We start from the raw sequence: 14,890 nt of genomic DNA, 5'->3' as shown, positions 1-14,890 counted from the left end.
AACACCTGGGTGATTCCAGACATTAGATACACAGTTGGAATAGTGGGCTGTACTCAAGCTGATCTAAAAGCCATGGATAGGAAGACCAGAAAAATAATGACAATGAATCATGCCCTTCATCCATGTAGCGATGTTGACAGACTCTACTTACCAAGGAGCATAGGTGGGCGTGGAATGTTATAAGTACCCCAAACAGTTGAAGAAGAAAAAAATGCATTGGAAGAATATCTGAAGGACACTGAAGAAGTTGCACTGAAGCTAGTACACCATGAAGGCTTACTGAATATCAAAGAAACCAAACTGGCCTATAAGAAAGACCAGATGAAGAATAGAAAAGAGACATGGCAAGGCAAAGTATTACATGGCCAGTACACAGTATACACACACATGCACACATACACAGACTAGCAGGCAAAGTAGATATCAACAAGACTTGGCAATGGCTAAGAGCAAGAAAATTGAAGAAAGAGACAAAGGGGCTAATTCTGGCTGCACAAGACCAAGCCTTAAGAACAAATGCATCTAAAGCCAGAACTGAGAAGACAGCAACAGACAGCAAATGCCGCCTCTGCAAAGAAGCTGAAGAAACAGTGGACCACCTAGTTAGCTGCTGCAAGAAGATTGCACAGACTGACTACAAACAAAGGCATGACAAAGTAGCAACAATAGTGCATTGGAATATCTGCAAGAAATACCATTTGCCTGCAAGCAAGAACTGGTGGGACCACAAAACAGACAAAGTAATAGAAAATGAAGAAGCTAAGGTGCTCTGGGATTTTAGAATTCAAACAGACAAGCACCTGCCACACAACACCCCAGACTTAACAATTGTTGATAAGAATGACAAAAAAGTCTGGGCAGTGGACATTGTAATACCTGTAGACAGCAGAACAGAAGAGAAAGAACTAGAGAAAAATCACAAAATATGAAGACCTGCAAATAGAAGTAGAATGACTATGGCAAAACAAAGCAAAGATAGTGCCAATAGTAATAAGTGCCTTGGGTACAATCCCAAAACATCTGGAGCACCACTTGAAGACCATCAGCATTGACAAAAATCACCTTCAGTCAACTGCAAAAGGCAGCTTTACTTGGAACAGCTTACATCCTGTAACGATACCTTTAACACCATCAAACAAAAACAGCTGCCTATCCCAGGTCCTTGGGAAAGACTTGATAGGTGGATAAACATGCCAAATCCAGTCTAAACATCTGGTTGACTGTGCAAGCAACCATAACAACAACAACAACACTCCAGAATGGAAATAAAAGCAATGGTGACAACTTCCTTTTCCAAATGTGGCCAACAACAGTGAGGGTGTTAGTTTAACCTCAGTAATGAGGTTCTTACATAACATGGGGACCATAACTGAAAATCAATTTCTGTAAGTTCCTGCCCATTTACATCATGGGCCTGGAGGTTGACCAAATGTTATTGATGAAATGTATGCCCTGGACAAGTTAGACTGGCAGCTCCTATGCAGTGAAGGCAGTCACATAAGTACAATACCTATATAAAAGGTCTTCCTAGAAGGAAGACTTCAACAATTCTCTTGAGGATACTGTAGCAAGCCATGCTTCCCACTCTTCCTGATTTCCAGATGTATTGGACTATAACTGTTAGCCAATAAGGAGCTTCAAAATATGATGGAAATCTTAATCCAATAAAAATGAAGGTCAGTAGATTAAAAAGAAAGATTCTGCTAAGCTATTTATCATCTATACACATTGAAATATACGCTCTATCCTTCTGAGATAATATCTGCTTTTCACATCTTTGGATGCATTTTTTTCCATGTTCCTGTTTGTTGAATGTATAGTATATTTTGAAGCTGCACCAATCTATATTTCCTTAACATATCGTGGGATTATTCTAAAATATTATATGTGAGCATGCATTTGGTGGTTCAGCTGTGATGGAATATATTAACAAGAGTCTGCCCTAATGTACATATTTCATCTGAAAGATTAATGTTTAAGATGGTTGCATGCTCTATTTTACAGAGGACAGTACTTGAAGGACTCCTCAAGTGTCCTCATTTAAAGGAGTGGCCAGTTGAAATCCGCTGCACACGTGAAGAGCCATCTGGCAGAGAACAAAACCCCTGAGCTACACAGCGGATCAGGCAGGGACACAGAGCACTCTGGTTACATTATTTCCCATAGGCTGAAATGTATTATATTTAAATTATAGTAATTTATTTCCTTTTTTTTTTTTTTACACATACTTACAAATTGGGATATGTAAATGTTATCAACTTTGGAGTCCTTTTCCTTTTATTTATTTATTTCTAGAGTGTAAGTGCCATCTGTGTCTTCTCATTGAGGCTATTAAAAAGGTTTCCTCTTCTGCCTCCTACTGATTGTTAACTATTCATTTAAACATTGGCCAGGGATAGCAACACATTTAAAATATCGATCATACATACCATTGTTTTTCCTGTGCCCTGACTTAATGATTCATTCAGTGTTTTTAAAAGGCCATATTTTGCAAAACAATTTTATCTACTTTAATCAGGTAAAAATATATTAAAAATATTTAAAAAGGTAAAAGTACTGCAACATGAAGAAATGTTATGCTGTATTACTTACAAAGAACATGTCAGCATACACGTTACAGAATCAACATGGAAAATTTAATGGAAATTTCATATGATCCTTGCCAGAAATAGCTTGTTTATTGCTTGCTGACCTTTTCTGAAAAATTATTGTCATTTTTTTTTCATGTTAATGTTTTCCATGTGTCTTCCTCTGTATAGGAAAGACATCATATGATATTGATGTTCTAAGGCATGGCTGTTGCTACATTTTTTACATTTTTTTGAACTATGCTTTCAATTCCTGGTTCTCCTACACTTATGCATTGCGTGAAGAAAATGTATGGCTTAGCAGCCTCTATGTTCAAGAAGCTTGTCTGCAGATTCTGAAATTATGGAAGTTGCTACTTCCAAGTTTGTTAGCTCCTATTTACATAATGCATGATTACATGATATAGCACTACATTGTATATCCTTAGATTATGTTTATATCCGCTTCAGGACAGCTGTGAAGGGTCATGGGACTAAAAAAGTGTGTGGTTATGAACAGATTCTAAATCAGGTTAAATTGCATCCAAAGCTTTCTACTTCTTGGAATCATCCACAATAATTTCTTCATTGCAATAGTAGCATTTATTCTTTGTGATTCTCAGAATTTATTACCTATTTTTATTAATTAAGAGTTAGGTTTGAGGTAACAGAACATCGGCTTCTAAACTGACTGCCATCTGCCCAGGATTAGAATAAAGGGTATCAGTCATAGAATCATTATCTGTAGCACCTTCTCAGTGTAATCACACCTCAGCTTTAATGGCATTCAAATAAACAGTGATAGAATTCTTTGTAACCACACCAATTTGGGGAGAATTAACTAATAGAAAGTGGCTGAATTATGACTCCTTTAATATCATTTTGCTGAGAGTGAGGCACTTTGGGGGAGATATGGGTATATTTGTAGAACTAGTAGTTGTGGTTACAAGTATGAGTTTACACGTCTGTCCAAATCAGCACCACGTACCCAAGATGGATTTCATCTGCCAGAAAGGTCAATCTAAACTGCTTGCACAAACCTGCCTTTATACTCCTGTTTATTATGTTCACATGTAGTAGATGTCTTGTGCACTAAAACAGTGCAGCCATATGTCAACATTTCTCTGGTGGTTCTGAATGTTCTAAACAACAGTGAGGGTGCAGTGAACCTCCCATGTAAACTTTATACAACAGATTCAGCAGAACTGTAATTATTTACAAAATGATGGCATGAGAAATCTCTGGATTTATATCTTATATTGAAGTAACAAGGATTGTGTGTCCACGTAATACTCGACATTGTAGTGGTTTCAGATTTATTCTATTATTATGTTAATATAAGTCCTATATATTCTCCATTAAATTTGGGAGCACTAACTTCTTGGCAATGCTTTCCTTGTAAGGCTTGCTAATACTGGCATGATAAATGAAAGCAGCAACAACTAAAAATTCCCTTTGGCCTCAAGAATGAAAATTCACATTGACAAACCTTTGAGGTTTTATCAGGAGTTTTTTACTTATATACAAAAGCCTCAGAGTCGTTACACATTTAATCAATTATTTGTTATATATTTCAGGGACAGAAATGGGAATGATGATACAGCTGAAAGTTCTTAGAATAGCTTTTGAGTAAGTGGACAGCTTTTGATAATTTGGGAAGAGGAGACTCCAGGATTACAGAGGCTTCCGCAAATGAGAACACGGTTCACGTATTTTTTATTTTCAAATTGTCTTAGTACCAGCGACACTCTCACATCACCAATGGAATTTAGCTATCCTATTCTCATTACTGAAAACAAAGTTGCCAAATGCTTTTTGAAAATAAAGTCCACATTCTGTATTGTCTCACAGCCAAATGTAATTAGCTACGTGATGAGATCCTTGTTACTGAAGGAAAGAAAAACTATATAGAATCAGTACTTACATCTACGCACATAAACAGGCATGACAAGATAAGTTGTTGGGGGATGGGATCTTTTTGACCTGCTGAACAATTCATTTTGTGCCATTATATTTTCATTCAGCTTAGTCCTACATTATACTGGAATAAAATTTAGTCAGATGCATTAATATTAGAATCCACCAGTTAACCTGATTGTGTTTTGCCATGCATTATTTTCAGGTGCTAAATGCTTCTATCTGGTGCTCTTTTGTAAATCACAGCAAGTGGTTGATATACGGTAGCTGGACTGCATTTTGCATTGGTTACTTTCTAATGTCTAAGGCTATCAGACCTGGGTTGCAAAAATCAAGATGGCCACTATACGGTGGCAAAGTAATACATAAAACGTTTTGTTACCATCCAGTGGGTCATCTGATTTTTTTTTTTCCAGTTGAGATCCAGGAACTATACTACTTGATAAATGTAGTCTAATCTATTTATACTATTATTTTAATTTTGTTGCAACCATGAACTAAATCATGTATTACCACACACCTGAGAAGTAATACTGTTTCTTTCCAAAAGGCTTATGATCTCAGCAGGAAAAACTGAAGCTGATAAGATCAAAACACAGGCTTGAAGGATTAAGCCAAGTCCCATCTTAACCAAGTATTTTGTTCCTCATAGTAGCTGATCAGATGCCTCTGCAGTGATCATAAGCAAGAAATGGAGACATATCTCTCTCCCACCATTGATTCCCCACAACTGGTATTTGGAGGCACAGCACCTGCAATCAGATGGTAACTTTGAGATATTTATGCAAAGTATGATAATTATACCAGCTCTATTGCTTCCTACCTTCTAATTCCAAAGAAGCAGTCAGCACCCTTCAATATTGCTTAACCTCAATGGGCCATCTGAAGGAGATAAAACTGAAATTAAATCCAGCCAAGACAGAGATATTCTTGATAAGGCAAAAGGTGTTCTGGAATTAAGATGAGGCTTGCTCTAGATGGGATAGTATTCCCTCAAAAGGAACATTTTTGCAGTTTGGGAGGGCTCCCTGATCACCAGCAGGCACTAGATTTGCAAATAGTAGCTGTGGGAAGGGTCTTGTTGCACAGTCATGGCTGGTGTGCATTGGTTACAACCAGCTTGACTACTGCAACACATTGCATGTGGAGCTACGCTTGAAAAGGGCCAGGAAATTGCAACTGATTTAAAATGTGGTGGCTGTGCTGCTCAGTGGTATAAGGAATGGGAATCTTATTATGCCTGTTCTGAAAGACCTTCACTGCCTACTAGCTGCCTTCTAGGCATTGCTCAAAATGTTGGTATTCACCTTTAAAGCCTTGACAGTTGTTCTGCTGAGGCAAGGTTTTTCCCAAGAAAAGATTCATCAAGATATTCTGTATTACTTAGTGTAAACTTCTCCCAATTAATTTCAATGTGATTCCTTAAAGGACTATTTTTACATACATATACAATATCTTTATAAGTGAGATATTTGTAATATGAGACATACTAGTAGAACATACTAGTAGTGTTTACATATTTTTCAGAAAGTTAGCAAATTTAATAAAAAGAACACTTGCAAGCTCTTCTATGAGATACTAGCATGAGAAAAAGAACATTCATATATTAAACAATGTTCATTGTAGGTGGCCCATTAATGTCCACTTTCTGAGTTGGAATAAATCCTTTAAATATATACATAAGCATATAATCTCTTATCTACTGAGGCATTACCGATTTTTTAACAAATCCTTATAACTTCAAACACAGGTTTAGTGCTGCTACAACATGTAAAGAACTTAGTTTTTAAGAAGATAATCTGTTCTAGAATGTTTCAGAACAACTACTTTGAAATGAAATTATACTCTTATCCCATTAAGAATTTTTTAAACAAATCAGGTTATTAAAATAACTAGAAATGATCACCTAAGGATTATTCAAAAATAAATTTGAGGCAGAAAAATATAAGTTGAATCCAAATGGAAAAGTAATTCTTCTTCCTGAGATAGTTCAAGTTAATAATATTTATTTGAGAATCTATTTTTGTTTGGAAATTCCAGCTTCTTGAAAACTTCAGCATTTATGTTCCGATTACCTTAGTATGAACCAAAATGAATACTTGTGAGATTTTATCTGGTTGCTCCTAATCTGCCAATTTTGATTTATTTCAAGTTTTTCACCCTTTTTGTATTTTTGTATTAGTTTGTATATTTTAAAATACAATAAATACTACTTATTTTCATATCTCTCTTCTAATATACCAGTTGTGTTCATTTCTGCAAGTTATTTTTCTTAATATAATTAATTTTCCTATATTTTAGGTATATATATTTTGTATACAGTCTGCCATAATATCCACAATTTGAACTGAAAAATGAATTGCAAACTTCTTAACTTTAGTTTCTTTCTTCCTTTCTTTTTCATTTCTTGCACTTTTTTGCTTCGTTCTCTTCTTTCTTTCTTTCTTTTTTTCTTTATGTTTTATTCTATGGAAAAAATAATAAATATAAATTTAAAAAAGAAAATTAAATTGCAAACTTTACATACTGTGTCAGAAATGTGGTATCAGGTAAGTTTGCATTAAAATGCAAATCAGCTTCTCCCCCCTCCTTTTTTTTTTTTTTAATAATAGACAAAACTACACCTCACCTTTACATTGTCAGTGCACAGCTGGACTATTTAGCCCTAGAAGTTTAGGACTGGCTATGCTCTTGAGAGGTTTGAAATACGGGTCAAAAGTTACAGAAAACACCATACCTGATCTCTTTATGTTATAAGCATAGAATTATAAGTTACATTGCTTTATAGAATATGGATCAGTAAGGATTTCCATGTGTGTAACATCTAATCCATCAATGTGAAACTGGTGGCCCGGGAATTCTAAATCTGGAGGTCCCAGCAGGTCAGGAATGTGCTGAAACACACATGAGTTCTACTGCCTTTCTGTCTGCTGCTGCTCTCCACCTTACCTGAGAAGAGACAGGACCACCCTAAGGCCAGATATGCTAACATACTGAATGGGATTTTGTTCCCAAAAGCTCACAGACAGTGCATCAATAATACTCCTCGATTTTGCTCCTTCCCCGGTACACCCTTTCTTCTTCATCATCTTTATGAGGGCTTTTGGCTTCTAAAATCAAACCATAAAACTGAACGTCCTGGAATATTGTCATTTAAAAAACAGAGGGAGAGAAGAAAGAAAACATGTAATGTGGCCTGCCTTATGCAGCTTTGCATTGTTCTCTTTCTGTTGAGATGTCTTTTAAATGTTACTTGTCACAACCCCTCTTTCTCTGTAGAATAAACACCTTATCTGTTTTCAGAAAGTGTTGGCATCGTTTTAACTAAGAGCCTTACTGCTAAATGCAAGTGATGCAAGAGAGAACTTCCTTGTAACTTTATACAATAAGCAAAGCTCTCAAGTATTTACAGACCACCCTGTATATCCACGTCAATGAACTCAATAAGGATGCACATTTTAGGGCTTTGATGTTTTTAACTCCCCTCCCCCCAAACCAACATAAGATATCTAATGGTCTTCTTCCCTTACATGGTAGTGGGCAAGGTACATTTTTGAACTTCCTATGAGTAAACCGAATAAACAGGGAGGCGCTGACTGTTTATTGCTAGGATTCTTGAGCCTCTTCGTTTATTAAAGGAAGCTGAATTCAGCTGGCTCTGGCCAGATGCTGCCAGTGCTATTTCTTCCTCTTGGTACCGTCTGGCTCCAATTCCTCTGAATAGCCTATGGCCATAACAGCACAGACCCGGTTTAGTTCTCACAAAATACTAAACCAAAGCTAAATCAATCACATTATGGCTTAACCTTTTGTGTGAAAAATCACCTTTGTTTGTAAACCACAAACAAATTGTTTATTGTGTTGTGAGAACCCAGCCAATTCATGATTTAGAGAGTTAGATAAATGCATTCACTGATTTCAGTGAGCATAAGCACATTTACTTCTGTTTGCACTAGAACTGCCAAGTCCAGAGGCACCATCCAGATGAGCTTTTCATTAGTTGGGTGAACCTTTGCTAGCTGTGGAAGTATCCAAATCTTCTTGGCACAAAAATATTTTGATAAATTAAGCCTACAACCATATATATATATATCTGCACTCAATCGTTACTGATTCTGTGGCGACTGCCTGGACAAGTCCCTGCAGTTTTCAAGGCAAGGTGTTTCGGGAGTGGTTTGCCATTGCCTCCTTCCTAGAGCAGAGCCCAGCTGGTGAACGCAGGAGGCGGGGTTTCCGTTGCTTCGCGCCTTTTTCGGGCGTGCGCAGCTTCCACGTTACCAGCTGTGTTATCCCTTAAGCACAGTAGGCACTTGCAACAACAGGCCTATGAAACTTTTGCAGCCGATGAAATGCAAATATGAAAAGTAAGAGTAATATTCTAAAATTAAATATATTTAAGATATTATTACTACTTTATTATTCATACACCTACCACAACTTATTGAAGAATATAGGTCTAGGAAATACCTTTCTAACGTTATGCATCTGGATTACTATTGCAATGATACCCTGCAAAGAAAAATGTGCACAGGGCCTAAAAAGATCTTAATGTGGCCCTACAGTCCAGGAAGAAATGTAGGGAAGGAGATTCAAATTGTGAAAGTGAAATCTTTTCAGATTCCGGACCAGTGCTTCATTTGCTCTGCCACACTGTCTTCTTTAGCAGCTGGATAACAAGCATAAAAATGAAGAATGAATTTTGTATACCTTCTACATCTGACAAAACGTTACACCTTGATTTCTACTATTTATAACTTTATAACAAGACAAGGTTGTTTTGTCCCCCGCCCCTGACTCCAAATGACTTGACAGTTTTTATTCTATGTTGCAAAGTATTTGCAATCCAAGGTCAAAATTAAATTTATTCTCCAAAAGGAGCATTTATCAAAGCAGCATGAGGAATTTGAGCTACCAAATCTGAGTTGAAAAAATCCAGGTGATTACAGCAAAGAGGTACAGATCTATACGGTATCTTTTTTGCCACCATCTAATGGTCATCCATATTTTTCCAGTCCTAGTCTGATTGTCCTAAATTTGATCAGCATCCTTGGTACTTAGCAGAATAGAGTTTGGTCTGACAATGTTATTTGTATGTAGCACTCAACATTTTCTCAGGAAAATGTTCCAGTCTTCTCATCTCTATTATGTGTCAGATGTCGCACCATGTGACTTTATAAACCGTTTGTTCTTCTGAAGATACTAATCCTTGACAAGGAGTTGTTTATCTTATGAAAATGCACTTTCTTTTTGATTTTTTTTTACTTTTTTGGTCACTAATGCATATTTTTATCACTTATTTATAAATTGAATTTGTATGCATGAAATCCAGTCACAGAAGCTTACAAGAAAAAGCAAGAATTAAAAAGTCTGTAGTACCACATAGCAGTATGAAACAATAAAAGATCCATGATAACGAGGAGACCTATAAAACATCGACAATTACACTCTAGTATTATTAATTAAATTAATAAATAATAATTAACTATAAACAATCCCATAGTAGAATTACACAACAACAGTGCCACTATTTACATTCTATTTATGCTGGAATGGATTCCCAATCATTTGATTATTGCAGGTAGGTAAATATTGTATAAGATGCATTCCTATTATTTACCTACCTGTACACAGACAAGCTTTTTCTAACTTAAAACATTCTCCCAATATTTTGGGTCAGTCACTCCTATGTTGGCAGAAAATTGGGAAAGGACGATTGGATTCACCTGATCACAGCAATCTGGAAAGCAAGTGATTTCAAGAGATTACTAATGCTATCCTTGCCATAGTCTGCAGCCTGGCAAATATGTTGAGACTGTATTCCATTCCAGCCAGTTTCAAACCAAACTGATCTGGATGGACATCGGTTGGGAATGCTGCCATCCTACTAGATAATGAGGCCATGATTTTATTATTAGCAAATTTATAAATAGCCTTTTAAAACTTAAAGACTTTACATGACAGTACATAGGAAGTTAAAAAAAAACACAAAAAACCTACTAATGTGCACTGGGCCAGTAAGGTAGATTATGAGCCATAACCTGCAATGTAAAAGCCTTTGTTCTGAAGTGGATCGACTCAGGCTGATGATAATACATCTACATAAGATAACAAAGGAAAGAGTCTATAGAGAACAAATCTGGGAGTGGGAAAGGCACAATAAATTCCATAAATGCTCAATACTCCCCCACACTATATGAACCAGATCTAAGAGTTTCATTGATGCCAGAAACAGAGGGATTTAACCATAGCAAAAGTCAAAAGTACAGCCAGTGTTGGTAGGTGGTATGTTACTGTTTTTAAATACTTAGGCCAAGACAGTACATGATGTAGGGTGTGTGGAGGATGGGTACATGAGGTTGTTCCTGGGACTGAATTCTACTTAGCTATTCTAACTCAATTTTCTCTCTGAAAAAGGAAGTCATTTACTGTCAGGCAGAAGGTTAGGGTATCCCTGCACGTGGCAGGATGTGGCCAACATCAGAGCCAAGCCCTAGTTGCTGCTACTATGAGTGGAAGAATTCCTTGAAAACTGAGTGCTGCCATAACTACAAATAGAATTCCTTGTTTCTTAGTAGTGCAGGAAAGAATAAAATTGATTAGATGCTTGTGAAAGCCAATACCAATTATTTTTCTGTATTTCCTTGTATCTCAACCAGCTATATGAGCTTGCTTGACCATGTGCTTGAGACCTTACACAAAGAAATATTGTCAAATGGTTCTTTGTGTCCTTGACCGGACTCTGTAGACTCTTAATAAAGACATTGGAGACTTCACAAATTGTGTCCTGAAGAGAGATGGACCTAAATGTTGTTACCTTTATATTTCATTTTTTATATTAAAATCTAGCAAAATTGCAGGGGGATCTAGGAGCCCCATCAAAGACTTTTGAGGGGCACAATCTGTCCAGAGTCTCAGATGCATTTACCAGCTAAAAATTAACATTTCTTTCATCTACAGTTGGGATACTGGTCACACAATATATCATATAATCACACTACAATAATATTTTAAGAAGAGTATGGTTTTAAAATTGGAGGAAGAAACTTCAATAACCTGTGTGATTCTGACACTACTTTGATAGTCAAAAAGGCAAAGGATCTACAAGCTCTAGTAACAAAAGTCAAAGAGCTCAGTAAAAAAATGGGAGTAAAATTAAATATAAAGAATATCAAACTAATAACAGGTACAAAAACCAGACAGAATAGACAATGAAGATATTGAACTGGTAAATAGCTTCTGCCTTTTGGGATAAACCATCAACAGTAAAGGAACAAGCAATCAAGAAACAGGTCGCAGACTAGCATTTGGTAGAGCAGCCATGAAGGGCTTGGAAAAGATATTAAGATGCCATGATGTGTTTATATCTACAAAGATCAGAATAGTGCATACAATGGTATTCCCTGTGACAGTCTATGGAAGTGAAAGTTGGGCTTTAAAGAACCAGAATAGAAAGAGTATTGATATTTTTGAACTTTGGTGTTGGAGAAAATTTCTGAGAATATCATGGGCAGACAAGAAAATAAACAAATGGATCATCAAACAAATCAACCCAAATTTCAAATTAGGATCAAATTATCCTACTTCAGCCACATTATGCGAAGATCTGGATCTCTGGAAAAGGCTCTAATTCTGGGAAACATGGAAGGAAAAAGAAGAGGATGACTAGTAGCAAGGTGGATGGACTCAGTTACAGTGGCAATGGGTACACCATTGGAAGACCTGATTGACTGGGTTAGTGACAGATTGTCATGGAGAAAACCTATCTATGTGGTCACTTAGAATTGACACCAATTTGATGGCATATAATCAACCAAAAACATATTTTATATGATCCAACTTTGCACTTATTTCAATCCTCTTTTGCAGCGCACACCGGGGCTTGAATGAATCTATGATACATATTCAAAGGTCCATAGATACCAAGTCTGAATTTGGACATATGTCTGATGCTATTTCATATATACTTCTTAATGGTTACAATAAGCCCTTATCATACCTGAGTTTCCTATAGGTTAATTGGAATATATCAGTCCCCCACCCCACCCCACCCCACTCCACTCCACACACACAATATTTGTATCTGCACATATTCATGATGATATGATTGTTCTCATGAGAGTTGGAGAACCATGCAGACTGATCTCTTTAGAGTTTGTCCCACAAGTGTATTGTTAGAAGTAAGGAGGTATGTGAACAGTCATGTGCTGATAAGAATTAAAGAACAATGCAAACTGATCTCTTTGAAATCAAGATGGCTTGGGAAAGATGATAGAGTGCCATTTCTCTTGTTATGCATGCTAACAGATTTAAACAATTCTGTTGAACTCATTGATCATCACAGGGCAAACTTTATTTTAAAAACATCTTTCTCATCTACCTAATAGTAACAATATTGAACTGTGTACTTTTAGAATATGGTTGTGTTCAATGTGTATGATCTCAATAAAAAAAATAAAATTAGCTTATGGTTTCATTCATCCTGGGGCTGTATTATAAGTTAAAAAACAGTTCAAGGAATTTTCAACAGATCAAATTGTGACTTAGTTCCTGATCTAGTTTACTAAACCCCAGCTGCAAATTCACCAGACATAGGTTTTTCAAGAAGGAAATCATGGTTTGTGAGGGGCAACTGAATAGCTATAGATTACATTCCATACCTAAAAGTTATTTAAGCTAATTCTCAGTGCCATTGACTGATCATGAAATGTGAATTTGTAAATAGATGAAAAGAGAACTACTTCCAATGAAATTGTACTTTTCTCTACCATATTATTGTGCAGTGGGCAAGCATATGCTGACTAGGAATTAGTTGATTTCAACACATTTAGATGGTACCAAATTGAGAAAGGCTGACTGTAGGTAACAAATACTTTCCAGTGCACTTGAAGGGTTTCCTCCTCATTCTTATATATTATAATAATGCTGAAGAACTTTTATCATGGAAATTCCTTTCGATTTAATGACCAGTTGGGGTTAATGGCCAAAGGCTATACTTCAGGCCAAGTACTTCTCCCAGCCGGTCATTAATCCCCAGGAAATATCCCACATCTCAATCATGTTTGCTTAATTTCAGGGCAAAGAAATGGCTGCGGCTGAGAGCATACCATTTGTTACACACAAGAGGCAAGCATTAAGTGAATGCAATCAGCTGTTTACAGAACTGTAACAGCAAAGATTTCAGATTTTTGTTGTATGAAGGTTTGAGTACCAGTAAGCTCTGTTGCTGTTAAGATTTATTTAAAAGAATAATGGTTGGATTGAAGAAGTACTTCTCACACAGATGTATGTGTGTGCTTTTCCTGTTTGACACTACAAAACAATTTACAATAATGCATGATTTCAAATCTAGAGTTCTTGATAAAATTAAACATTGATGGGCACCTCTAACTCGGTAAGTCCCCAGAGGATCCTAGTAGATCAGTAGCATACTCACAGTTGACCTGTGGGTTGGTCCCTCTGTCTATACTAAGATGAACATAGGACCTGGTTACCTGAGGAACCGCCTTTCTCCCATTGTTTCTGCCTATCTGGGTGCGTTCCAGGTCCCTTCTATTACAGGTTGTCATCTTGTGGGACCTAGGAAACATGCCTTCTCTGTTGTGGCCCTCACTCTCTGGAACAGTATCCCCCCAGAGATATGGATGGCACTCTGTCTCCTGGGGTTCCAACAAACCCTTAAAACTGACTTTGGTTCCAGGCCTGGGGTTAATGTGTTTGGGGGAGGGGCTGTCATGCTTTGTTTTAATGCTTCTTTTTAGTCTGGCCTGTCTTCTTTTGTTTTGTTTTGTTTGTGCTTTTAATTGTTTTGTAGTAGAGTCCACTGGGATGGGTGGCTATTTTAAATCTGAACAACAACAACAACAACAATAATAATTCAAACAGACAAGCACCTGCCACATAACACCCCAGACTTAACATTTGTTGATAAGAAAGCCAAAAAAAGTCTGGATACTAGACATTGCAATACCTGGACACAGAAGAATAGAAGAGAAAGAACTGGAGAAAACCACAAAATACAAAGACCTTCAAATAGAAATAGAACCTCTGTGGCAAAAGGAAGCAAAGGTAGTACCAATAGTAATAGGTGCCTTGTATACAATTCCAAAACACCTGGAGCACCACTTGAAGACCACGGGCATTGACAAATCACCATCAGTCAATTGCAAAAGGCAGCTTTACTTGGAACAGCTTACATCCTGCAACGATACCTTTAATACCATCAAACAGCATCTGCCTATCCCAGATCCTTGGGAAGGACTCGATAGGTGGATAAAAATGCCAAATCCAGTGTAAACCACTGGCTGACTGTGCTACCAACCATAATAATAATATCTCTTCAGGTTTAAATTTAGGGCTGCAAAAAATTATTTTGTGCTGCAGAAGTGCTGCAAAAACAGCAAAGTGGC

Source organism: Python bivittatus, unplaced genomic scaffold, assembly GCF_059951505.1.
Source record: "Python bivittatus isolate LINGU-HERP-01145 unplaced genomic scaffold, Pbiv_v1 ctg000070_np1212, whole genome shotgun sequence".
In the NCBI taxonomy this organism is placed as follows: domain Eukaryota; kingdom Metazoa; phylum Chordata; class Lepidosauria; order Squamata; family Pythonidae; genus Python; species Python bivittatus.
This window is presented reverse-complemented; position numbering follows the sequence as displayed.